At 43.8% G+C, this 25,438-nt stretch overlaps 1 protein-coding gene and 1 non-coding gene across 3 annotated transcripts in view; one reads left to right on the top strand and one right to left on the bottom strand.

Annotated features, from left to right (window-relative positions):
- Positions 1-25,438, top strand: part of Rgl1 (ral guanine nucleotide dissociation stimulator like 1) — a 294,134-nt gene that overhangs the window by 125,163 nt on the left and 143,533 nt on the right. The window lies entirely within an intron of this gene.
- LOC123458242 lies at positions 21,175-21,282 on the bottom strand. The gene has a single exon (XR_006635539.1). It is a non-coding gene; the product is annotated as a U6 spliceosomal RNA (small nuclear RNA).

Raw genomic sequence — 25,438 nt, 5'->3', positions numbered from 1 at the left:
AGCATTCATATTTAATCTGCCACTTTCTCTGTAATGTATCCTGGGCCCTGGCAGGTGTGATAGAGATGACTCTTCTCATGTGAGTCAGTCAGCTTTCTTTTTCTTTTTCTTTTCTTTTTTCTTTTTGTCGTTTTGATGGGTCTCGGGTCTCCCTGGGATTCATCGCCATCTGTAAGAAACAGATTCTCTCACCAAGAATGATAGAGCATGGGTCAAAGAGGATAAACTTAGGCATTTAGAAATCTTTGTGATGGGATGGAGGGATGGCTTAGCAGGTAAGGCATTTGCCTGCAAAGCTAAAGGACCCAGGTTTAATTCCCTAGAACCCATGTTAGCCAGCTGCACAAGAGGGCACATGCATCTGGAGTTCGTCTGCAGTGGTTGGAGGCCCTGGGATGCCCATTCTCTTACTCTCTCTTCCCCTTTCTCTGTCAAATAAATAAATACAAATAAATTTTTTTTTTAAAAAGAAATCTTTGTGATGAGTACAACCTCTCTTATTAGCCAAAGAACAGTGGAAGCTTCCCCTTAGGGTCTATAACCTTCTATGCCCTAGGCTTCTGACTTGTTTCTCAATACTAGGTAGGAATTACCTCCCACTTAACAAGCCTCTTATCCAAACAGACAGCAGCTCATTATCCCCATAGCCTGTGTGCCACTATTTTACCAGAGTGCACCTCTTGCCTGTCTGGTTGATTTTATAGCCTACAGGATCCTGTTTGTTTAGGCTGTTGGTGACCATAATCTCCAAGCAGCTCCCATAGCACCTTCCAGCACCATGAGTGCTAACAAACAGATGAACTTTTGAGTTGGGTGCATTCAGCTTCTATTTTTTAAAATTATATTTATTTATTTGAGAGAGAGAGAGAATAGGCACGTCAGGGCCTCTAGCCACTACAAATGAACTCCAGACACATGTGTGTCTGGCTTACATGGGACCTGGAGGATTGAACCTGGGTCCTTAGGCTAAATTATCTCTCCAGCCCACAAGTTTTATTTTAAATGAAAATTTATCAGATGATTTTCCAAAATTGTGGTACTAATTAATGGTTCTATAGTAGTAGATATTATATACACTTGCCAATTCTTAGAATTGTTAGATGCCCTAATTTGTTTTTTTTTATCTAAAATAAAAACTTTCTTTATTAGTTATTTTTGCATCTCAATTCTATTTGAAGCTGCTTTCATTTGTCCATTAGTATTGATTTTTCTGAGGGGCTAACAGTAAAAAATCTTTCTCCCCCTGTTTCTGTCTCTCTCTCTCATATACTACATAAATATGTGAATTTGTGTGTTCTTTGATCTGGAAAATCTCTACTATTTTTATTTCCTCTACAACTTTTTAATTAATTCCAAATTTGCTACATTCTCCTTTTGTAACTAACAAAATTTATATTTTCTTGTTCATGTTTCTTAACCTTAACCTTCAGAATTACTATGTTTTATTCTTTGTGTTGTCTTTTGATTATTTTCCAATTCGTTGATACTATATTTTTACTTCTAGAAGTTCTTTTAGTTCTTTTCAAATCTTGTTATTATTTATTTGTCTCTTGCTTTCTATTCTTCTTCTTTTTTTTTTTTTTTTTTTTTTGAAGCAGGGTCTCATTCTAGCGCAGGCTGACCTGGAATTCACTCTGTAGTCTCAGGGTTGCCTCAAACTCATACGATCCTCCTACCTCTACCTCCTGAGTGCTGGGATTAAAGGCGTGCGCCACCATGCCCGGCTTCTATTCCTATTTTTACTGTTAAGGACATACTTGTCAAAAACTGGGAAGGGTCTGAGATTTTACCCTCTTTGAAAGCTCACTTGTCACAGTTTTGTAGATATTGAAAGAAGACATGACACTTGGCTCAAAGTCAAAGATTTCATTACCCAGTTAAAGCAGTAGCCACACTGTCTACATTTGTTTTGGCTTCTTATGTCCCTGTTTCCTCGGGATAGAAAAAGGTGAGCCTAGACAGATGCCTACACAAGAGAAGAACTGGCAGGGATCTTGTCATATTATAGAAGGCAATAAGCAAGCTTGTGCTGTGGTTAGCTAAGGGTGACATTTCTGTATCCCTCAAAGTTGCTTGCTGCAAGGTCTGCTGTAAAAAAAATGGCCTGCATAAAAATCACTTGAGGCCTTGAATTTTTTACATTCACAGTTAAGACATGTAGGAACAAATGAGATGCTATAATATTGTTTTCTAATGATATTAAATATAATTGTTTTTATTCTGTCCAGTAATTCAAAAAGCCTTGTGTCTTATTCTACTATCTAAGCTTCCTGTCAGGTTTTGCATAAGTTGCTATGTGTATTTGTGACTTTAACTGAATTTATTTGTCTCAGACCAAAAGGAATTTTGTCCAGAGAGAATTTGTATTTATATCTGGGAATGCTATCAACTGAAAGACACTTGAATATAAGTTCTTAGCTTGATTATTTTCATACTACTCAGTGTGAACACAGGACAGAAACCTGTGGATGGGTATGCTTGTGGTAGTGAATTCTCAGGTGTGTGTGTGGTGGGGTGAATACCATTTGTACCCCTATTCAGCACCAACTTTCCTTTTGTTGTATTGGAGGAGGATTGCTGCTAATGGCTCACTTCAATGCTGAGGAATTGACATTTAGGTTTCAGTTTTCTGCGGTGCAGATTTCCCATATATTCTCTCTGTTGGTCTTTGCACATTGTGCTTTCTGTGCCCTAAGGTGATAAAACCTACACTGGTTAGAATAACACAGAGCTGTAGAACATAGCCCACAATTTAATAGGCTTAACACAATAAATGTTTAATTCCCAGTCACACGATAATGTCGAGGTGGCTCTGGAGCAAAAGTTGGTTTTCGCCATACTGTAATTCAAGAACATGGTCTCGTTTCTATTCCTTCTTGTACCTCGTGTGTCCTGTAGGGCCTAGGAATCTCCAGGCGTGCTTTGCAATGTGTTGTTTTACATTTTGTCACTGAGAACTAGTCCCATGATCCACATAGATGGGAAGGAGGGGTTGGGGTGTTTTAGTCTCTTTTTGGGCTGGCCCTTAGTAAAATCCAATACTATGGAAGGGTACGAACAAATTGAATTTTGGTGGGTGGTTAAATAAGTGTCACAAAATTCAAGGCCAAATATTATCTAGTTTGGCCAATGATCTCTAAATGAGACAGAGTTAAATAAATAATTTGATAATTGCAGTACATTGTGATGGATGTTGCAATTCATTTCTCCACAGGTATTTAGAAAGCAGAGAGTGTAATCTAGCTTAGGCATGAATGTTCTGACCTGCACATCTGGAGGTTTGCTGATGTAGGTGTGGGGCAGGGAAAGCAAGCTTTCTAGCAAGTAGTACTTAAGGTCGTTCTTATGGGAAAGGTAGAAATCAACTCGGGAAACAGGACTGTTGAAAGGACTTGGATTTAATTCCCAGAAGAAAGAAATCTGTGTGACAGGGAACATTAGGAAGACCTAGATTTTACAGTAGCTATAGTGGGGCAGGGATGGGAAGAGCTGGCACTGGGAGGGAACTTAGATATTTGGAAACTTTCCTGTGGGCACTCAGTAGGCAATGGAAGGATTTAGGCAGGGTAGTGACATGGTCAGATTTGATTTTGGAAGTTCTCTGCTAGACCTGCGTGGACCGCCTCCCATGCTTCAGTCCACTCCGCTCACACGAGTCTGGCTGTGTTCTTTCTGCACCAGGGAGTCAGCACTAGGCTGGCATTATTTGTGGTTGCTCTTTTTCTCAAGATAGTAATTTTCTCTTTTCAACTAGACAGTCTGTCCTCAACACCGTGTCCTTCCATCTTAATTTTACTGCACACATAAGCCCACACACACTGGTCTACTGTTCGACATGGATTGAAATAACTTGATCAGTGGGTGAATTATTTTTATAATTTAGTGGTCGTGTTTTTTTTCTTTTTTTCTAAATTATAACATCAACCAAAATGTCATGCCTGTGGCCACAGGCAACTCATCTGATGCACTTTTGGATATCACAAACTCTGCTGGTTTTATTTATTATTTTTGGTGCTGCTGATTGACTTTGCACTGGGTCCTGCACTGAGTCCTGAACTTACGTGTGCAACACTTTGTATTTGTGAGAAGGCCACCAAAAAAGAGAAATATTCTCTGTAGTTATGGAGCAAAGACGTTCTCTGTGTGAAAGGAGAGTAGTAATTGCCTGCACAGAGCCAGGCCATAGGACCTCCTCCTCCTTATCCAGCTCAGGAATGGGGCCCCACATTGTAACATCACATTCTTGGAGAAGGAAATAGCAATGTGTTCATCATTCATGCTTTGGGCATTAAATCATACTCATCCCAGGGACAGGAAGAGAGAGAGCTTTAAAAACTGGATGATAGTTTGGACAAGCAGTGGGAGTGTCGTGTATGGAATTCTGAGGAGCCAGCTCTTTGTTAAACTTAGAGACTGTGGTTTGATGACAAAACTTGGGTCTCCCTCATGACTCTAAATGAGCTTCTTGTTTTTGTTTGTTTGCCCACATTTTCATATGAGGCAAAGGATAGAAGTTTACTTCCTAGGAAGTTATTAATGCATGAAAATACTTTGAAGCGTGAATTCTGACATAAGTAAAGAAGACTTATTCATAATGAGAAATAAGATATTGGGATTGAGAACTATTGAACTGGGGTCTGTAGAGGAGTGAATATAATTGAGTGGGCACCCTTTCTTCTATTATATATTCACACTAGACACTCTTGCCCTGTAATCTCACACCTGACATATTTGTCTATTTTATTTGATGAGAAAAGTTTATCTCATAATCTTAGGGAACTTTGTAAATGAGGGAAAATTCAGGTGAAGTTTTTGGAGGGTGAGGAAATGCTTAATGTGCTTTAAAAATTGCCTTCTTGGGCTGGAGAGATGGCTTAGCAGTTAAGTGCTTGCCTGTGAAGCCTAAGGACCCTGGTTCGAAGCTTGATTCCCCAGGACCATGTTAGGCAGATGCACAAGGGGGCACATGTGTCTGGAGCTGTTCACAGTGGCTGGAAGCCCTGGTGTGCTCATTCTCTCTCTCTCTGTCACTCTCAAATAAATAAATAAGAATGGACAAAAAATTTTTTTTAAAAATTGCCTTCTTGGGGCTGGGGAGATGGGTCAGGTGGTAAGAGTGCTTGCTGTATATGCACGGGGCCCTGAGAAGGCCTGATTCAGCCTGAGTTTGATTTCATAGCACCCGTGAAAACAGCTAGGCGTGGCCGTGCATGCCTGCAGCCTCAGTCCTGTGGGGAGCAGGGACAGGAGGCTCTGAGGGGCTTGCTGGAAGTCAGTCTGATGGCAAGGATTCTGGGTTCAGTGAGAGGCTTCATCTCAAGGAAGTGATGTGGAAGAGCCATAGACGACGGCACCTAATGTTCTCCTTTGGCCTCGGTGTGCACAGGGCTCATGCATCCTCACACACGTGTGCATGCGCTGCGGTCGTATAGCAGACGCCTCCCCATTGGAAGCAGTAAATGACTGTTGTCACTTTTATCAAAATCATGTAGGACAACTGATGAGAGAAGGGTGTGTGGGAAGGAGACCCTCACCTGGGATCTCAGGCTTTCCCTGTGCCAGCTGGATGCTGTGACACATGCGGCGTTGTCGCCTCAAGGGAAGATAGAGTGTGTAGAGGGTAAAAGATCAAGGGGCAGTGAGCCTCACTGAAGTGCTGTTTTGGGGTCTTCATGCTCTGTCAGTAAGCCCTCACCCCGAGGCTGAGGGAAGAACATCCACAGGGGAAATCCTGACACAGCGAGCTTCACTTAAGCAGCTGTCGGGGGTTCATCATCCAGGACGGGGTGAGACTCCCCAGTGGTGCCGCCGAGTGGGGTCCCCATGCTCTGTAGGAAAGCTCTCACTGTGAGGCTGAAGGAAGGAAGAGCATCCATCGAGGTAGTCCCGGCGTCGGGAGCTCCAGGCAGCCATGGGGGCTTCATCAGGGCTGGGAGGAGACGTCTTTGTGGTACGGCTGCTTCGAGGGCTCCACATTTCTGTAAGCAGTCCCGCACCCTGCTCTGGAAGTAACCCCAAGAACTTATTGGTTCACCAAACTGGTATTGGCGCAGTCACCCTTGGGCGTGCCATCTGCGCTGGAGTGAAGATGTGTGTTCACATCTCTCCAGTGCAAAGTTTGCTGGCACAGCACCACAGCACATGTACTACACACACTCAAACATGCACACATGCACCCGCGTGCACATGCACGTGTGTGCAAAAAATTGTTGACTTGTTATTGGCAGCAGCAGTGCGTTTGTGTGTCATGTTGTTCTCCCTGTTAGAACACCTGCCCGAGGCCCGTGCATCCTTTAGATTCCAGAGCTCGCCTGATCTCCCATGACCACGCTGCGAAGGTGCCTGTAGTCTCAGCCCTCCGGAGACTGAGACCAGAGGATGGTGAGTGCCACCAGGCAAGCCTGAGCTATGTCGCCCTGTCTCTCTCAAGCAAGCGAGTAATCCACTGTGCCAAACCTCAAGACTTCGTTGTGTATGTCATTCCCTCATCTCCCACACCCTCTTTCTCTCCCCTCTATATTGGTTGCATTTCAGTGATCAAACACCCAAAAGAAGCAACTTACAGGAGGAAGGATTTACTGTAGCACGCGGTTTATGGGAATACAGCCCATCCCCGCAGGAAAGGAAGGCATGGTGGAGGCTATGGCAGAAGCAGCTGGTTACCTTGCTGAACAGGGAAGAAGGGGCGTTGGGCTAGCCTCAAGGTCCTTCCTCCAGTGACCCACTTTCTCCAGTTAGGCCTCACCTCCTAAAGGTTCCGCAACTCCCCCCGCGTCTCCCCATCCTCCCAGTAGCAACCAGTGTCCAAACATGAGCCTGTGGAAGACATTTCAAGCAGCTTCACCAGTGGGGGGACCAGTTCAAACACAGGTCTGTGGGAGACTTTTCACTTCCAAACTGTAACACTCCTTTCTCTCTCTCTCTGTCTCTCTCCCTTCCTCCATTTCTTCCTCCTTCTTTTTCTTTCCCTCCCCCCTTCTGGGTTTTCTTTATATATGTTTATTATATTGTATATATCTCTATATGCCAGTTGCTTGTTTGATATTCTGTGCACTATAAGTCCCTAACATAAAGAACCTAACATAAAGAACTAGTTACGTCATTTCTCCCTTGAGATGTTTGTTGAATGAACGAGCAAATAAATAAAGGAATGAATAAGGAAATGGATAAACAACTCCCTCGGTACGATCATGCTTTTCACTGAGAAGAGCTCTCAAGTGACAGGATTTCAGTTTCTGAGGACTAGAGGTGTTTTCTCTGACATCATAAAAGAACAGACCCAAGGCTCAGAGCCACATGTTTCATTGTACGCCTTGTACTTGCCAACGATAGGAAACATGACAATTTTACTGAATTTCTGAGAATCAACAACATATGTACGTAGTAAAAACAGTGACAAAGACAGCAAATAGCCTGATGAAAAGTCTTCAGTAAGCAGCGCAATCTTCCCACTCTTGTTTACCCTTATGCTGAGGCCACACTACAAACTAACTCATTGTTGCCTTAAAGCATTCATTTAAACTGGGATAAATGCAATGCAAGAACAAATCTGAATTGTTTCAAAGTTGACCAAGGACATGAAAAATGGCAACTAGAGACTCGAAACACTGTGGGGAAAGAATAATGTCTTATCAAGGTGGGAGGAGAAGTTATTTTTAAGGAAGAATTGAGAGATATGGAAAACAAAAAGAGGCAGGAATTCAAATGGGTGTCCAGAAGTAGTCTAATTTACTAAGAGAACCACAGAGTGGGTATTCCCAAGCACTGGGCACTAATGAAAGAAGGATAGAACTCCTTGCTATAGAGCACCCAGGCAGAGACATTCAATCCAGTGAGCAGAGACAGAAAAAGTGGTGGCTTCATAGTCCAGGCCTGAGCCACAGAGCCAGGCCTGAACCACAGAGCCAGGCCAAAACCACAGAGCCAGGTCTGAACCACAGAGCCAGGCCAAAACCACAGAGCCAGGTCTGAACCACAGAGCCAGGCCTGAACCACAGAGCCAGGCCTGAACCATAGAGCCAGGCCCGAGCCACAGAGCCAGGCTTGAGCCACAGAGCCAGGTCTGAGCCACAGAGCCAGGCCTGAACCACAGAGCCAGGCCTGAGCCACAGAGCCAGGTCTGAACCACAGAGCCAGGCCTGAGCCACAGAGCCAGGTCTGAACCACAGAGCCAGGTCTGAGCCACAGAGCCAGGTCTGAACCACAGAGCCAGGTCTGAGCCACAGAGCCAGCCCTGAACCACAGAGCCAGGCCTGAACCACAGAGCCAGGCTTGAGCCACAGAGCCAGGTCTGAGCCACAGAGCCAGGCCTGAGCCACAGAGCCAGGCCTGAGCCATAGAGCCAGGCCTGAAGTACAGTGGCTACAGATCCTTGAACGAGAACCAAATATTCAGCTGTAAGTACTTGTTGTGGTTGTTGTTTTCTCATTTAAAAAGAAAGGATGGGGCACTGAAGAAATCTCAAGGGGCAGCCAGTTTTAAATATAAAGTCTTACCACACTCACAAAATTACTGTCTGGGATATGAACTTAGGGACTCTGGCATGGCTGGTGTTTTATCCACTGAGCCACCTTCCTAACCTTGATCCATCCTTTTTTTTTTAAATTTTTATTAACATTTTCCATGATTATAAAATATATCCCATGGTGATTCCCTCCCTCCCCACCCCCACACTTTCCCGTTTGAAATTCTATTCTCAATCATATTACCTCCCCATTACAATCATTGTAATTACATATATACAATATCAACCTATTAAGTATCTTCCTCCCTTCCTTTCTCCACCCTTTATGTCTCCTTTTCAACTTACTGGCCTCTGCTACTAAGTATTTTCATTCTCACACAAAAGCCCAGTCATCTGTAGCTAGGATCCCCATATGAGGGAGAACATGTGGCGCTTGGCTTTCTGGGCCTGGGTTACCTGACTTAGTATAATACTTTCCAGGTCCATCCATTTTTCTGCAAATTTCCATCCTTTTTTGATGTTATTTTCTCAATTTGCCTTGATGGCTAAATGTTCTCTCTGTGTGTGTCTTTTCTTTCTCTCTTTGCAGTTGATAAGAGTCCCATCATGGCATTATAGTGCCTTATAGTTTCTTGTTCTTTAGCTGCATTAACTTGAATGCTTGTGAATGCAGTGCTCTGGCTAACTTACTTTTCTGCACATTTATGAGGGATAGCAGCGCACAGCCCATAGTAGGCACCTAATTGATGCTTGTTAAGTGAATGGATGAAAAATTTATGTGAAAGCACTTTCTCTGGCTTAAAACATTTAAGTACCTTCCAAAAATGGATAGAATTGGAGGTTATAAGCAATAATGAGGAGAGTACCATAGCTTTTAGATTTATAGGGAATTGGTCTGAACACAATTCTGACATTTATAAGCTATATTAGCTTTGGACAGGAGTGAATATTCCAGGTCTCAGCTTTTTAAAAAAAATCCAGAAGATGTTTATATGAACTTCCTTACATGAAAGTTGAATTTGCTGTATGTGAGCCACCTAGACAACGATTGGAACATAGCACAATGTTAATAATATTGTACCTATTTCTTCCATTCAGATTCACACAGATCAGTTCCCACAGGCTGACCACAATACCATCCACATTTTGGCTCTTTGAAAATTGTCTTTAAAAACCTTTTTATTGACAATCTTCATATGTATAGACAATCTACCATGATCATAATCCCCCCCCCAACTTCCTTCCCTTGTCCCTCTCCCCTGTACTCCACTACTGAATCCCTTCTTTTCAAGTAGTCTCTCTTCTACCTTGGTGCCATCATTTTTTTCCTTCCTCTTATGTAGGTAGGTAGTGTAGGTAGGGTCAGGTGCACTGAGGTCATAAATATCACAGCCATGTTGTGTCTGGAAGACAATATTATAATCATCCCTCCCTTCCTTTGGCTCTTACATTCTTTCCACCATCTCTTCTGAAGTGGTTTCTCAGCTTGTAATAGAGATGTCTCCTGAGTGCTGGACATTCCACTATGGTCACCACCATCTCTGAGTTCGAGGCCACCCTGAGACTACATAATGAATTCTAGGTCAGCCTGAACTAGAGCAAGACCCTACCTCGAAAAACCAAAAAAATAAAAATAAAAATAATAAATAAATAAAAACAGAAGGATTAAATAAAAGTATCATTAAATAGAGAAAGCACCTAAAAAAAGCTGATTTCTACTTTTATGAACTTAGGAGAGTAAATTGAGTTGTTTATTTGAGTTATATCAAGTTGCATTTGCCAAGTAACTACTGTGAACAGGATGAACACATCCCGTGCCTTGGAGCTTGCAGCGTAGTGGGGACACTGACTTACTTATTACTTATTTATTTAAGCGTTATTCTTGTGATTAGGGCAAATGAAAGGGCTCCCACGGGTGTTAGGGAGCACACATGAGGCACATCTTATTGAATCTGGGACTAGGACCGAGGAGAAGCAGTGAATGAAGTTGGGAGTAAGTGCTGTGTAAGCTAGAGCTGGGGAGGGGGACGTGTGGACGAGGTGGGAGCAGAACCTGGTCCACGGGGGGCGGGGGGCGGTCAGGAACCTTGCGCTGCAGGGAGCGGGGTCTGCAGAGAAGCTCAGTGCAGACAGAGGCTGCAGCAGGGGTCACATATGCACAGGAGATTTTGTCTGCCAAAACATCAAAAGCCCAATCTACCGCAGTTGCTGAGGTCTCACTGTTTTTTTTTAAACTGGGGATTTTAATATACAAACATCTAACAATTGGATCATATTCCCGTTCTGTTGTTCTCTCTCGTCCCCTCACCCCATTCCATTGAGCTCTCTCCTTTTCCTCAATAGCCTATTTTGATGCCTCATTCTTTTTGTCCCCCTCCATCCTCTCTGTCAAATGGACTCAATATTATTCCTGTCTTGTGGGGGTAATGACCTCTACTGAGATCATCATGTATGTACTGATCAGTTCATGTCTGGAGGATAGTGCCCCAAAGTACTCCTTCTCAGCCTCTGGTGGCTCTTACATTCTTTCTGCCCCCCCCCCTTCTGCAATGTTCTCTGGGCCTTGGAGGGTATGAGAGAGATGTATCATTTAGTGCCTAGCTCTCAGCAGCCTCTTATTTTCAGTACTTCGAGGATTTTTAGTCTCTTCCATCTCTACTCAGTCTTCATAGAGGAGCTTCTCCGCTAGCAGTGAGAGCAGTGCTAATTTTCTTTCTGCCACTCCCTCCACAATGTTCCCGTGCCCTGGCACATGTGACAGGCAGGACTTTTCCAGTGCTAGGCACCATGCTGCCTCTTCATGGTGAATCTTGGGTCTCTCTGAGATTCCCATCATCTGCTAAAAGAAGCTTCTCTAACTAAAACAGAATAATCCTAATCTATGGCTATAACCATAACCATATAGAGGGCAATTTGATGGGCACAGTATATCCATTTAGCCAGACGACAGTGGTAGCTTCACCTCTAAGGCCTATGACCTTCCAAGCCAGCTATGGATTCTTTCCCAACCCCCACCCCTGTCCAGGGTGGCCTTCAAGTCCAGTTAGGGGGCAGTTGGTTACCTCCACAACTGACCTGCCACTACTGCACCAGTGGGCACTTTTTACCCAGTTGTTGGCCCTTTGTGTAGGTTGCAGGATCCACTGTTGGTTAGATTGTAGATGCCTGTCCTCCGCCAGCAGCCTGAGGCAGCCATGCGGCCCAGAGCACTTTCCAGCAGCAGTCAGCGAGCCAGCAGGGTGGAGTTTCCAGCTCGGTTGCTCAGTGTCCCGAGAGTGACGGAAGCATGTGCTGTCTCCAGCACTAGGGTCTCATGTGCTCTCACTTTTTATACTCATAGTTTTGGTGTTTAGGAACTGATAATTTGGTGTCTGAAGGAATTCTGTGTGTTTTTGGAGCCTGGAATCATGTTGATATTTTTATTTATTTGAGAGAGAGAGAGAGAGAGAGAGAGGGAGAGGTGGGAGAGGGAGAGAGGGAGAGAGAGGGAGACACACGGGAGAGGCAGATAGAGAGAATGGGCACACTAGGGCCTCTAGCCATTGCAAACGAGCTCCAGATGCATAGGCCACCTTGTGAGTCTGGCTTATGTGGGTACTGAGCAATGAAACCCTGGTCCTTAGGCTTCATAGGTAAGCTTAACCACTAAGCCATCTCTCCAGCCTATGTGTGTTGCTATTTTTTAAAAAAAAAACTTTTAGTTATTTATTTTCGTATGGGTGCGCCCGTGCCTCTTGCCATTGCAAAATGAACATCAGTCACTTGTGCCACGTTCTGTGTCTGGTTTACATGAGTAGCTTGGGAATTGAACCTGGGTCAACAGGTTTTGCAAGCGAACACCTTTGACCTCTGAATCATCTTCTCAGTCCCAGGTTGCTTTTTTTTCTTTTAAGCATACAAAAACACTTACTTCAAGTGCATCAAGTTAATGTAGAAATTCTGTTTTCTACACACTCTTAACCCAGGAACTTTTGTCGATGGATAGAAGCTGGGCTGTGGCAAATCACATTGGTTCTGCTCTGCGTCAGTGGAAGATGTTAGTAAAGGTTTTTTTCAGTGTCTTTTCGAGTTAAAAGCAGACTTGACAATGGCTGTTGGAAGTTCAATTTGTAAGGAGATAAACTTTGTAATGAAAAATCATCTTGATCTTTTTTTTACACTACTGATTATCTCCTTTTCTATCAGAAAGATCATGTTTGTGTCCTTTATCTTGGGGTTATCTGGAATTTTGGAAACTATGACTTTGGAGCCTGGAAGATACTTATTTTTTAACAAAGCCTGTGATATTTATCCATGATTGTATAGCGTTAGGACAATTTGGGTTTGGTTTGGAGGTTTAGGAACCCAGTTGCACTGGGGAAGAGACAAAGGATGATTAAGTTCTAATCATTTTCAGTATCTGATCATGTTTGAACATAGGACCATTACACACGGTTTCATAATGGAAAATAAACGGGCCGAACAATTTAGCATATTCACACCATCTGGTGACCTTGCCTGGGACTCCTCAGGGAGAGAGTTGATAGAAGAACTGATGACCTCAGATTGTGATTTGTGCAAAGTTGCAGAATAACATCATTATACTGTAATTCCCAACTGTTGCTTCAGAGAATGAATTTTTTTTTTTTTTTTTTTTTTGGAGGTAGGGGCTCATTGCAGCCCAGGCTGACCTGGACTTCACTATGTGGTCTCAGGGTGATCTAGAACTCATGGCGATCCTCCTACCTCTGCTTCCTGAGTGCTGGGATTAAAAGTCTGCACCACCATGCCTGGCTGAATTTTTAAATTTTGTAAGATTCTCAAAGACTTGAAGCTTTTCTAACTGTAGTTACATGATAAAATTCCTGGCCAGTCTCTTCTGATTTGGGAGTATATTTTGAATTGTGTTATTATTATTACTATTGGTTGTGATGAAGAGCTTGCTGAAGGGAAGAAGGATTATTTGGTCGCAGCTTCTAAGGGGCAGTCGGTCATGGCGGCAAGCGTGGTGGAGCAGAGCAGCTCACACAGTGCTAGCCCAGAAGCAGACAGAGGGATGGCTATGCTGCTGGGTTCCTCCTTTTTCCTCTTTGAGTCCACGCAGGCTCTTAGTCTATGCAATGGTGACACCCACCTTCAGGGTAGTTTCTCCTCTCTTAACGAGTCCTTTTTGAAAACACCCTCATAGACACCCTCAGAGGTGTGCTTTGCTAATGTAGGCATCTTTCAATGCAGTCAAATTGACAATGAAGATTGATCATCACAGTCATATTTGAATTCTTTTTGTTTTCAAATTTTTATTTACAACTTCCATGATTATAAAAAACATCCCATGATAATACCCTCCCTCCCCTCCCCCACTTTCCGCTTTGAAACTCCATTCTCCATCATGTCCCCTCCCCCTCTCAATCAGTCTTTCTTTTATTTTGATGTCATGATCTTTTCCTCCTTTTAGGATGGTCTTGTGTAGGTAGTGTCAGGCACTGTGAATTGATGGATATCTAGGCTATTTTGTGTCTGGAGGAGCACGTTGTAAGGAGTCCTATCCCTCCCTTGCCTCTTACATTCTTTCCACTACCTCTTCTGCATTAGACCCTGAGCCTTGGAAGGTGTGATAAAGATATTACAGCACTGAGCACTCCGGTCACTTATTTCCAGCACTGTGATACCTTCTGAGTTGTACCAAGGTCACTGCCATCTGAAAAGAGAAGATTCTCTACCAAAAGTGAATGTAGCATTAATATAAGGGTATGGACATTAAGAGAAGTGCTCACTGGGTAGTTTGATAAGCATAGTATATACATTTAGCCAGACAGCAGCAGACGTTACACCCCTAGGGCTCATGACTACCCTTGTTTTAAGTTTTCAGTATCAGGGACGTATTCCCTCTCATGGAGCAGGCCTTCAGTCCAATTAGAGGGCAGTTGGTGAATTCTTTTTTAATGACAGTCTTCCCTTCCTCTCTCTCTCTCTGCTCTGAGCGGCCTCTCTTCCATGTCCCCACTAATATTAAGAAAATTTACATTTTTTTTTTGCTGAAGATTCCACATGCTTGGGCTGCAAGGTCACTGTGAAATCAAGATGGAGCTGAAAACCTCCTCCCTGTAGACCAGCTGACACAAAGCTGGAAAAAGCTTCACAGCAAGCAGCCCTATGGGATAAGAAGTCACCAGTGGAGATAAACAACAACAGACACTGCAAAACTTAAGTTTGGCCAGCCAGGCCACATGAGCCAACGGGTGCAATAGTGGCATGTCTATTATGGGGGAAACAGACAACTCTCTCATTGGACCAGAGACCTGCATGGGAGGGAATGCATGCCTGGTACTGAAAATCTAGTCAAAAGTCTATGGCAGGGGAGGCTTGAGCCGTAGGAGTGTAACGGCTGCTGTAGTCTGGCTAAATGCATATATTATACTCACCAAACTGTCCTGTAAGCACTTTTCTTAATGTTCATACCCATATACTAATGTTTCTGTTTTGGTTAGAGAAGCTTCTCTTTTCAGATGGCGGTGACTTCTGGGATGACTCAGAAGGCACCATAGTGCTGAGAAGAAGTGACAGAGGAGTGCTTAGCAGTGAAACATCCCTATCATACCTTCCAAGGCTCAGGGTCCATTGTGGAAGAGGTGGTGGGAAGAACGTAAAAGCCAAAGGAAGGGTAAGACTGCTTACAGTGCAATCTTCCAGACACAAAATAGCTTGGATACCCATGACCTTGCACTGCCTGACATTACCTACAGAAGACCCACATAACAGGAGGAAAAGATGATGACATCAAAATAAAAGAGAGACTAATCCAGAGGGAAGGGCATATGATGGAGAGTGGATTTGTGAAGGGGAAAGCGGGGGAGGGGATTCTCATGGTTTATTATTACATTATAATATTATGTTTATTATTATATAATTTTTTTTAAAAAAATTATTTATTTATTTGAGAGCGACAGACACAGAGAGAAAGACAGAGGGAGAGAGAGAGAATGGGCGCGCCAGGGCTTCCGGCCTCTGCAAACGAACTCCAGACGCGTGCGCCCCCTTGTGCATCTGGCTAACGTGGGACCTGGGGAACAGAGCCTCGAATCGGGGTCCTTAGGCTTCACAGGCAAGCGCTTAACCGCTAAGCCATCTCTCCAGCCCTATTATATAATTTTATAATTTATTATTATAATTATAGATGTTATCAACAAAAATAAATAAAAATTTACATTTTATTTAAAAGTAGGATGTTTGAAAGGGACAAGTCATCTCACAATTTGCTTAATGTGCCCAGGAATGTCTTTTACTTAGAACTCTGGGTAGCATTTTGCTCTTCTCCAGTTTTACCACCCCTCTCCCTTGTTTAGTATGCTCAATAGTTCCAAACAGGATCTTTGTTTTTGACCCCAGTTCTACTCCACTGGTGACTTCTAGATGTCTTTGTGGAATCTTGTTCTTAGAGGCAGACCTGAGGAGATCCTGTTATTGTATGGATGGACTAACCACCATCAGGCACAGCTGGTGCAGCTCAGCATGATGGAGTAAGAGCTGAGGGTTATGGGCAGAGCTTGTGTGTGCAACTCTACAGACGAGAAAAGTCCTTTGTCCTCTAGGATAGAAGGGAAAGATATGGAGAGAGAAGATGCCAAAGATAAACAGGAAGGGAAAAAGGTAACTGAGTAAGGATTTTCCTAGTGACCACATGTACAAGTGATAAGGGGGGTGATTACATACTAGGCAAGGTTTTATATTCCTTTTTAAATGTTTTCTTTGTATTTTCTTATTTGAGAGAGAGAGGGAGGGAGAAAGAGCAAATGGGCACACCAGGGCCTCCAGCTGCTGCAAACAAGCTCCAGAGGCATGCACCCTCCTGTGCATCTGGCTTACGTGGGTCCTTAGGAATTGAACCTAGGTCCCTCGGCCTTGCAGGCAAGCACCTTAACAGCTAACCCATCTCTCCAGCCCAAGGTTTTCTTAAGTTAAGTAAAATGATGTTTAGATATAATTTTTCTTGTTGTAAGAGATTTGAGGTACCTTATTCAATCAATTCAGTATGTTGCTGTCCTTTGGGAAGGTAAACAGAGAAATTGTAGGGTACCTTGAAAGCCCAAGGAGGGTTCTTAAAAGGAGTGGGGAAGAATGGAAAACTCAAGATGAAGAAAGGATGTACATTCCATTTTCTAGATTGCCTGTCCTTAGCCTGATGGATGGCTGTCATCATGACTCACCCACACGCCTCAGGTTTGGGGTCAAGATGTACATGGCCAGTCCAAGTCTCTCCTAGTAGGGGACAAACTTTCCTAGAACCTTACCAAAGTAGTCTCAATGTTCAGAGAATTAACGGAATTTCCCGAAGCCTAGACTCAGCAGTTTCTGAAAGAAATGTACCTGCCCAGCCCCCTGGCAGAATTGTATGCTTGATGACTGGATCAGAGCCTCTTGAAGACGTGTTAGCCCTTCAAGGGACATCCGCAAGTGTGGTGAGGAACAGTAAGGTCGAGGCACCTATGGCACCCACCCCTTTGCAGGTCGGGCAGTGATATGCGATGAGGTCTTAAAAAATGGCGATTCTTATTTGTACTATTACAAATTTTTCTTTTATTCTCTAGAGACCCAAGAACTTATATTTGAATATCTGCTTAAATTTCAAGGCATGTAGGAAGATCCCCAGTGTGAGCCCTAGGTGATTGTGTTAGGCAGCCCTCACAGTAATTCTTGGTCAAAGTGAGTGGACAAGATAGCTCTAAATGGTAGTTCTAGATATTTAAATATGCTTCAGATCTTGGTGTATGCACTGTTTCCAGTGGTTATTATTTTGTGGGTTGCATTAGAAACTTTAAAAATAAGGAGATAGGGTTTAATCCCAGCACTCGGGAGGCAGAGGTAGGAGGGTCACCGTGAGTTTGAGGCCACCCTGAGACTACATAGTGAATTCCAGGTCAGCCTGGGCTAGAGTGAGACCCTACCTCGAAAAAAAAAAAAAAATAAGGAGATAGGCAAAAATCTGAAGAGAGGTAGTGTGCAAATTTATTTTTTTATGAATGATGGTGAAGCACCCCGTGTCAGGTTCTATAACCCAATTGTAAGAAGATGGTGGGTACGTGAAGCATATATTTGTGAAGGAAGAACTAAGTCAAGTTCAAGAATGATCAGTTTGTAAGCGAGAAAAATACCTAGCTAACATAAACAATGCTCAGATCAAATAGTGTTTAAATGTTAATTCAGTTTAGTGTTTATAAAAAGTACTTAGTGAATTATAAAGGGCTTGACCTTGGTAGTGTTCATTCTGATTGCTATTTCTTCCCTGGGGGACATCTTTAGACAAGTAGAACATTCTTTCTTTTTCTTTTCTGTTTTTTCTTTTTGGTTTTTCGAGGTAGGGTTTCACTCTAGTCCAGGCTGTATTCTCAGGGTGGCCTCCGACTCATGAGATGATCCTCCTACCTCTGCCTCCCGAGTGCTAGGATTAAAGGTGTGTGCCACCACGCCCGACGAACAGTCTTAAATAATTTTCTTCAGAGGATTACTTTATTGGAAAAGTGGGTTCACATGGGATAGTCTTCAGAAATGGGTTGTCTCCGAATATATGGCGATTCTCTGTTTGGTAGCCAGTCTAACAGTTGTACAGATCTTTGAGATTTGCTTAGTGTTTGTCATTCCTCATCTCTTTGAAACAAATACCAGGTAATGTAATTTTAATGTGTCTAATATTCCTTTTGCCTAACACATCTATTCTGGACTAATGTATCTATTCTGCTTTGGACCAGTCCCCTGTGTCATCAAATATATCCATTTTTGAAACAGCTGTTTGGGTTGAGGGCTAGAGGATGTTGGCCGTGAAGCAGACCAAAGCCCTTAGGGTAGACAAGCTCATGACCTTGGCCTCATTAACTCTGTGCTGTCCTAGCTGAAGTGACCTGCCCTAGGGGAAGGTCATATTCCCTGAAGAAGCTCTAGCATTCAGAAGTCTTCCAACAAGGCTGATAGTTTTGCTAACCCACCTTCTTCTACCTCAGCGACAAATGCTTGGATGCTGAAGGAGAAGGAGCTGTATGCTAACAGCAGGATTAGTCATTCTGGGGTCACTGCCAGGTAGAAAAATAAGTTAGTCACGCCTATTTTATAGGATTTGTTTCCAGGTCAGTGCCAACAGATGTTTGACTCAGATAAACGTCCATAACCTCGTTCCATCATGGAAGCCACTGAGGTAGGTTTGAGCCAATAGAAAGGCTCCCTGGGTAGAACGTACAAGAGCTGTGTGACAGGTGACATTGTCAGCACAGCGGGCTCTTCAGTTCCCGCTTTGCTTTGCTGCTTCATACTGTCCGCAGGAACCAGCGCACGTGGCACAGCAGTGCTGACCGCGAAGTAGACTGACGAAGCTGCAGTCTGAGATTGTGCCCAAGAGCCAAAGGGCGTCTTTTCTATTCTGGGCCCTGGGAGACAAAAGAGTCGTGCTGCTCAGTGGAAGCAGAGCCACCAGCAGCCCTGGCAGGCCTGTTGTCTGCTGCTGGTTGATATTCCCTGCGCTTCACGGCCTCTTGCTAAGGACGTTTGTCAGTATTCCCGGCCAGCACCTCTTTTCTGGCCTTCTTGGAACTGACTAGCTACACAGAGGGGACAGTGCCCCTTCTGACTTCTGGGGAGCCAAGACCACATTGTGATCCTTCATATTTTCAGCCGGAGCTAATGACTTATCAAAGTCTCTCTCTCTCTCTCTCTTTTTTTTCAATGTAAAATAAATAGAAAAAAATTCAATTAAAAGCCCAGATCAGGCAACACTCGGTAAACATCTCTTTTCAGAGGACAACTTTCTCTTTTGCTTGGCTGGTCAAGAGCAGTATTCATTTTTCTGCTAGGAATCTCCTTTTCCTTCCCTTTTTGTCTACACAGCCAGTTGCTACTGAAGACACCAATTTAGATACCCATTAAAATAGTGATAGAATGTTTATTAGGATCTTATTTTTTCAGAGTTTTAATGACAGCCTCCATACATTTACACAATATGCCCTGATCATAATTCCCTTCCACCACCCTTCCTTGTGCCCCCTTCACTGAACCCCTTCTTTCCAACTAGTCTCCCTTCTATTTTGATGTCATCCTTTTGCCTCCTATTATATGGGTCTTGTGTAGGCAGCGTCAGTCACTGTGAGGTCACAAATACCACATCCAGTTTGTGTCTGGAAGATAGTATTACAAAGCACTCCCCCCTTTCTTTTGGATCTTACATTCTTTTCTCCACCTTTTCCACAGTGGTCCCTGAGCCTTGTTTACAGATGTCTCACTTAGTGCTGAACACTTCACTGTCACTTCTAGGTACTTTGATGAGTTTTGAGTCTCCCCAGTGGTCTACCACCATCTGAAAAGAGAAGCTTTTCTAACCAAAAGTGAGAATAGCATTAATATATGAGCATAAACATGTATTTAGAGGGCAGTTTGGTGGGCATACCATATCTATTTAGCAATAGTAGTAGCCCCTCCTCCAGGACTTATGACCTCTGTATCCATTGGCTTTCGATCAGGTTTTCAGTAGCAGGCATGAATTCTTTCCTATGGAGTAGGCCTCACATCCAATCAGAGAGCAGTTGGTTTCTCCTATAACAGACATGCTACCATCATACTAGTTGGAACATTTGGCCTGGATGGCCAGCTGTGTAGCTTGCAGAGCCCACTGCTGGTTAACACTGTTGATGACTTTTCACTCCCTGCCCCCCAACAGGTTGCATAGGTCTTTCTAGCATCCTGACAGCTAGTTAACAGGGAGGAGGCTTCCAGCTCAGCTCCACCTTGATTTCTCAGTGACCTGAAGCCCAAGCATGTGGAGTCTTCAGCAATAAGGCCTTACCATCTAGTCAAGAGTCTTGACTTTATTAGGATTTTTTTAATTGTTGAGTGTGGGGGGGGGGGTCAAAATAAGAAACTCACTGCACTGATCTCTCTCCTAAATGTTACCATACCTATTAAGTTGCTCCCATACCTCCCATCTCAAGTGTCTTTAATCAAAGTCAACTAGGGCTACTCTTTCTTTGAAATTCATCCCAGAAGAAAAACATGCATATACTTGGATGCCTCTATGTCCTATCTCCATATACATGTGTGTATTTGAACACTGAAGGAGTCATTCTATACACACTGTTCTGTCCTTGGCTTTTCTTCTTCAGTGGTGTGTCTTAGACATATTTTCATATTGGCATATGCAGACCCATTTCATTCTTTTAGCCACTGCATCATGGCCTACTATTCACCATATGGATGTGCTGCTTTTATTTAACCAGACCCTGTGCTGATGGAAATTTTTCTTTTTCTTTCTTTCTTCCTCCCTCCCTCACTCTCTCTTTCTTCTTGTTTAAAAAAATATGAAATGCAGCCAGGGGTGGTGGCTCATGCCTTTAATCCCAGCACTCGGGAGGCAGAGGTAAGAGAATCACCATGAATTCAAGGATATCTTGAGACTACATGGTGAGTTCCAGGTCAGCCTGGGCTAGAGTGAGACCCTACCTCAAAAAAAATGAAAAAAAAAATGAAATGCGGGCTGGAGAGATGGCTTAGCGGTTAAGCACTTGCCTGTGAAGCCTAAGGACCCCGGTTCGAGGCTCGGTTCCCCAGGTCCCACGTTAGCCAGATGCACAAGGGGGCGCACGCATCTGGAGTTCGTTTGCAGAGGCTGGAGGCCCTGGCGTGCCCATTCTCTCTCTCTCCCTCTATCTGTCTTTCTCTCTGTGTCTGTCGCTCTCAAATAAATAAATAAAAATTAAAAAAAAATGAAATGCGTCATGAATTTGCATGTCTTCCTTGTGCAGGGGCCATGCTCATATTCTTTGTATTGTTTCAATTTTTAGTATATGTGCTGCCAAAGCGAGCCCTTGATGGACATTTTAATGTATTTTTGAACACCATGACAAATTACAGTTTAACAGCCATCCTTCTCTATCTTATTGAAATGATGTTTGAGTCCATAATGTAAATTCCTAGCAGCAACATGACTTGGTCAGTGGGAATGGGTATTTTTAACATTATAGATATTGCCAGATTGTGCTCTAAAAATTGATGTCCATTTTCACTCTCCAGAGCATAAAATGAATTTTGAGTAGGTAGAGAAGTATTCCTTCCCGGATTTGTGTAATTGCTTTCTGTTTTCACTTCTTAAGCTGCTGCTTATGGTTTAGCTTCTGGACATCTGACCCATCAGTACAAGATCCTCAAATTCTCTCTCTCCCCTGCCTGCCCTGAGAGTCCATCCAGCCGATCAGAGTAGCTCTTTTACCACACCTTCACTGTCCCAGCACACCAGCCACCAGGCATCTGGATTCCTTTTCTAGGAAGAGCATCTCAGGAGCTATTTCATCTCCACCCAGAGGCAATTGCCTCTGTTGCCTTTACACAACTCCAATCTATGTAAACCAGTGAAACAGGTGACAGAACCTTTGATGCTTTTAAAGGGAACTCAACGCCTGTGTCTCCATCAAGAAAATGGAGCTCATCTCCCAGACAGGGACTCTGAGAAGAATGACTCATCATTTGAGGCACTTTGAAGCGTGTTAAGTCATAAATGCTCACTCATAAAACCTGGCTTGTAATGCCATTGGGCCTTCAGAACCCATACCCTAGGATTTGCTACCATATATTTCTACATGCAGTCAATTTGAGTGTTTAACGTAGACAGAAGACTGTGGTAGATGGATGTTAATTATTTTTATTTATTTATTTTTGGTTTTTTGAGGTAGGGTCTCACTCCATCCCAGGCTGACCTGGAATGCACTGTGTAGTCTCAGGGTGGCCTTGAACTCTCGGCGATCCTCCTGCCTCTGCCTCCCGAGTGCTGGGATTAAAAGCGTGCACCACCATACCTGGCTTAATTGCTTATTTTTTTGGTGTTAATGTGATCTAGCCAAATCCAGGGATTTGGTGAGATTGCTGTCATATTTTCTAAAGCATTTGGATCTTTTAAAGGAACAGATGTAAAATAAATACAAACTAATGATACACAGCCTGTGTCACTCTCCCAGGTCACATGGTGGCATGGGTATCAACAAAAGAGGGAGGCAGTAGGATTGCCATGCCTAGATCTCACTGCTACAAGGAACAAGGAGTGGAGTATGGAGTAATGTGCTGGATGCCAGAAGTCGCTTCACTTTGCCCACCTTAGTCGTTATTAGAAGCCCCCACCTGTCAGCGTGGGTCTCCATCTGCTTTTTCGCTACCATTGCATTTCTACTAGATGGCAAGACAGAGCGGTGTTGCTCCATCCTTCAGGACTGAGCCAATGATGGGAGCTCAGCAGGGTGAGCTCCTGCACACTAGTCCTCCATGAACCATTAGTCACGCCGTGGAACTGAGCCAAGTCTCTTTTGCCCTCTTTCTCTCTTTGCTTAAGTAATCAGACATGGCTCTTATTCCCTACCTCTATCCTTAGCAAGATAAGTCATGTAAAATATGAATGCAATAAAACCCCAAGTTGAAGCCTAGATAGCAGCAGACCACAGGAGGTCCAAGGGAGACGCAGTTTCCAGTTGGGGTCGGAAGGGATCATGGACTGTCATAATTTTGAGTTTAATATTCACTAGGAGTTCCTAAGTGGGGATGAAATGGGAAGAAGCCCTCTCTAGACACTGGGGGTGGCAGGAATCAGTCAGGGGATATGAGTAGCGATTAATGAAGAGATGATTTTGGCAGGCGTGAAGGGCATACAAACATACAAGAAAGATGTGTTAGTGATATTGTGGGGTTCTTATTTCCAGGGCCTTGAGTATCTTCTCCTGTAGCTTAAACTATTGTGATAAGTGGCCGAGTTCACTGCAAGTAGGTAAGGCTGGCTCTGTGCAAAGAAGTCTTGGTTGGCAGGCAAGGGATGCGTAAAATAATACGACAAATGTACCAGGCCACTCACCCATCCAGGCAGAGTTGCATTGGGAGGGGAGATGCTGGGACCGGGAAGTGGAGGAACAGGTGGCACTTGGAAATGTAATCAGGAGTGAGGGAATAAAATATGTGTCAGCAGTTAGTGGGCTGCAGCCACTCTGCTTATGTTTATGGGCCGACTTCCAAGCTCTGGGAGGAAAGGGCAGAATGGAAAGCAAAAAGCTGGGCCCCAGCCTCAGAGGGACCAGGCATATTTCCAGGCCAGGAGTCAGGACCGGAACATGGGGCCTGCTTAGCAGAAAGAATGGCTTGATGCTCCGTTCCAGAGTGCAGAGCCAAAGTCTTTTCATTCCTTCTGCTTAAGGTCTGACTGCTCGTAGAGTCTGGGTTTACAGGTGGGAGCAATGAGGCCCTGTGAGGAGGAAAGACGTGTGCTGGAGAAGCAGCTGGCTAGGATTTGTGCTGTGTTTGGTAGGCCAAAGGGGACAAGCAGAAAAATTAAAACAGCGAGTATCTCAATTGTACTAATTTTGGAGGTTACTTTGAGCCTCATGTGTAAAATGGACTAGAATGAAGTTAGTCTTCATTTGTGACCAAGTTCTGCCATTCCCCTCATGAGCCTGCTCTCCTTCAGTCCTCTGTGGAAGCTATGAGGTAGAGTTATAGAATTAAAATTTAAAAAAAGTAATCAATAAACCATCAGTTTTACCCATTAGTTTTACTTGTTTAATGGGACTTCTAGAGAAGTTGAATGAAGTGCTGAAGTGACTCATCAGGTATTTCACTCAGGCAATGCTGCTCTAAGCCTTCCCATGCTATATTAGTTCTTTTCTTATCTTTTCACATGTGTGTGCTGATACATGTGTGCACCCACGCACATGTGTCAGTGCATGTGGAGACTATAGGACAGCCTTCAGTGTTGCTCCTCAGTCACGTAGTCTACCTCTTTTTGAGCTCTCTTATTAGCCTGGAGCTCACTGATCAGACTAGGCTGGCTGACCAGTAAGTCCCAGGGATCCTGCTGTCTCCGCCTCCCCAGTGCTGGGATTAAAAACCTGGTATTTTAGCTAGTTTCTGGAGATCAAACTCAGGTCCTTATGCTTACAAAGCAAGCATTTTAACAACTGATCCACCTCTCCAGCCCTGCATCTGTTTTAATGTTTTAATGTGGGTCTTCTCATGCAACTCCCTGCATGAAGTCCCCCACAGATGGCCTGCATCACTTCAGGGTAACCTCTGAAGTACTCAATGTGGTTCCCAAGCTCAGCAGTCTGGCTCTTCCCACTGCACTCTTCCCACATTGAGTTTAGTTCCAGCTAGGAATGGCTTTGTTCTCTTCAGCATCCATATCTTCACTAATGCTGTTCTTTTACCTGAACCGAATGAACACGTCTCCTCTTTTAATCCTACTAACGATTCCTTCCCATCACAGTTATAGTCTGTCTGAGACACATCTGACCACGTGAATACGGATAAAGTGCTTCTCCTTAGCCTAGGGGAACCGTGCTGTGTTGGCTCTCACATTAGCCTGTTTGCTTGGCTTGATCCTCCTCTAAGTCCTTTCCCTTTTTTGCTTTTCCTTTCCTTTCCTTCCTCTTTCCTTCCTTCCCTTCTTTCTCCTCCCTCCCTTCCTTCTTCCACCTTCCATTCTTTTTTCTTGTTGAGGTGGGGTGAGTCTCATTGTATTGCTCTGGCTGGTCTCAGATGCCCACATCAGCCTCCACAGGCACTGGGACTACAGGCACACACCACCATACCCAGCTTTAGGAAAAAATATGTATATTCATTCATTCATTCTATGTATATCTATCTGAATGGCTCTCCACAGAACACCTAGTAGCATGATAGCTGTTTGCAAGACTGTGTGAGTGAACAAATGGGGTGGGAATGCTAGGTAGCATACACCTGAGCCAGGATGGTGACCCTGGGAGAAAGAAGGCTAGACATGATGAAAGAGCCATTGAGAACATATTTCTCGAGTTTCGGCCACTGTGTGGCTGCACCTCTGATTCCTAGGAATGAGGCACTGATACACTTACTTCATAAATTACTATAGGCATTGGCTCTGAGACCAGGTCTCTAAGTATTGATGTTCCAGTTTCTTGGCCATGAAATGGAGATAAACAATGCTTCTACTTTTGGAAGTCTTCGTGAGGACTA

Source organism: Jaculus jaculus, chromosome 1, assembly GCF_020740685.1.
Source record: "Jaculus jaculus isolate mJacJac1 chromosome 1, mJacJac1.mat.Y.cur, whole genome shotgun sequence".
Classification (NCBI taxonomy): domain Eukaryota; kingdom Metazoa; phylum Chordata; class Mammalia; order Rodentia; family Dipodidae; genus Jaculus; species Jaculus jaculus.
The sequence above is the reverse complement of the archived record's forward strand: the minus strand, read 5'-3'. Positions and strand labels throughout refer to the sequence as shown.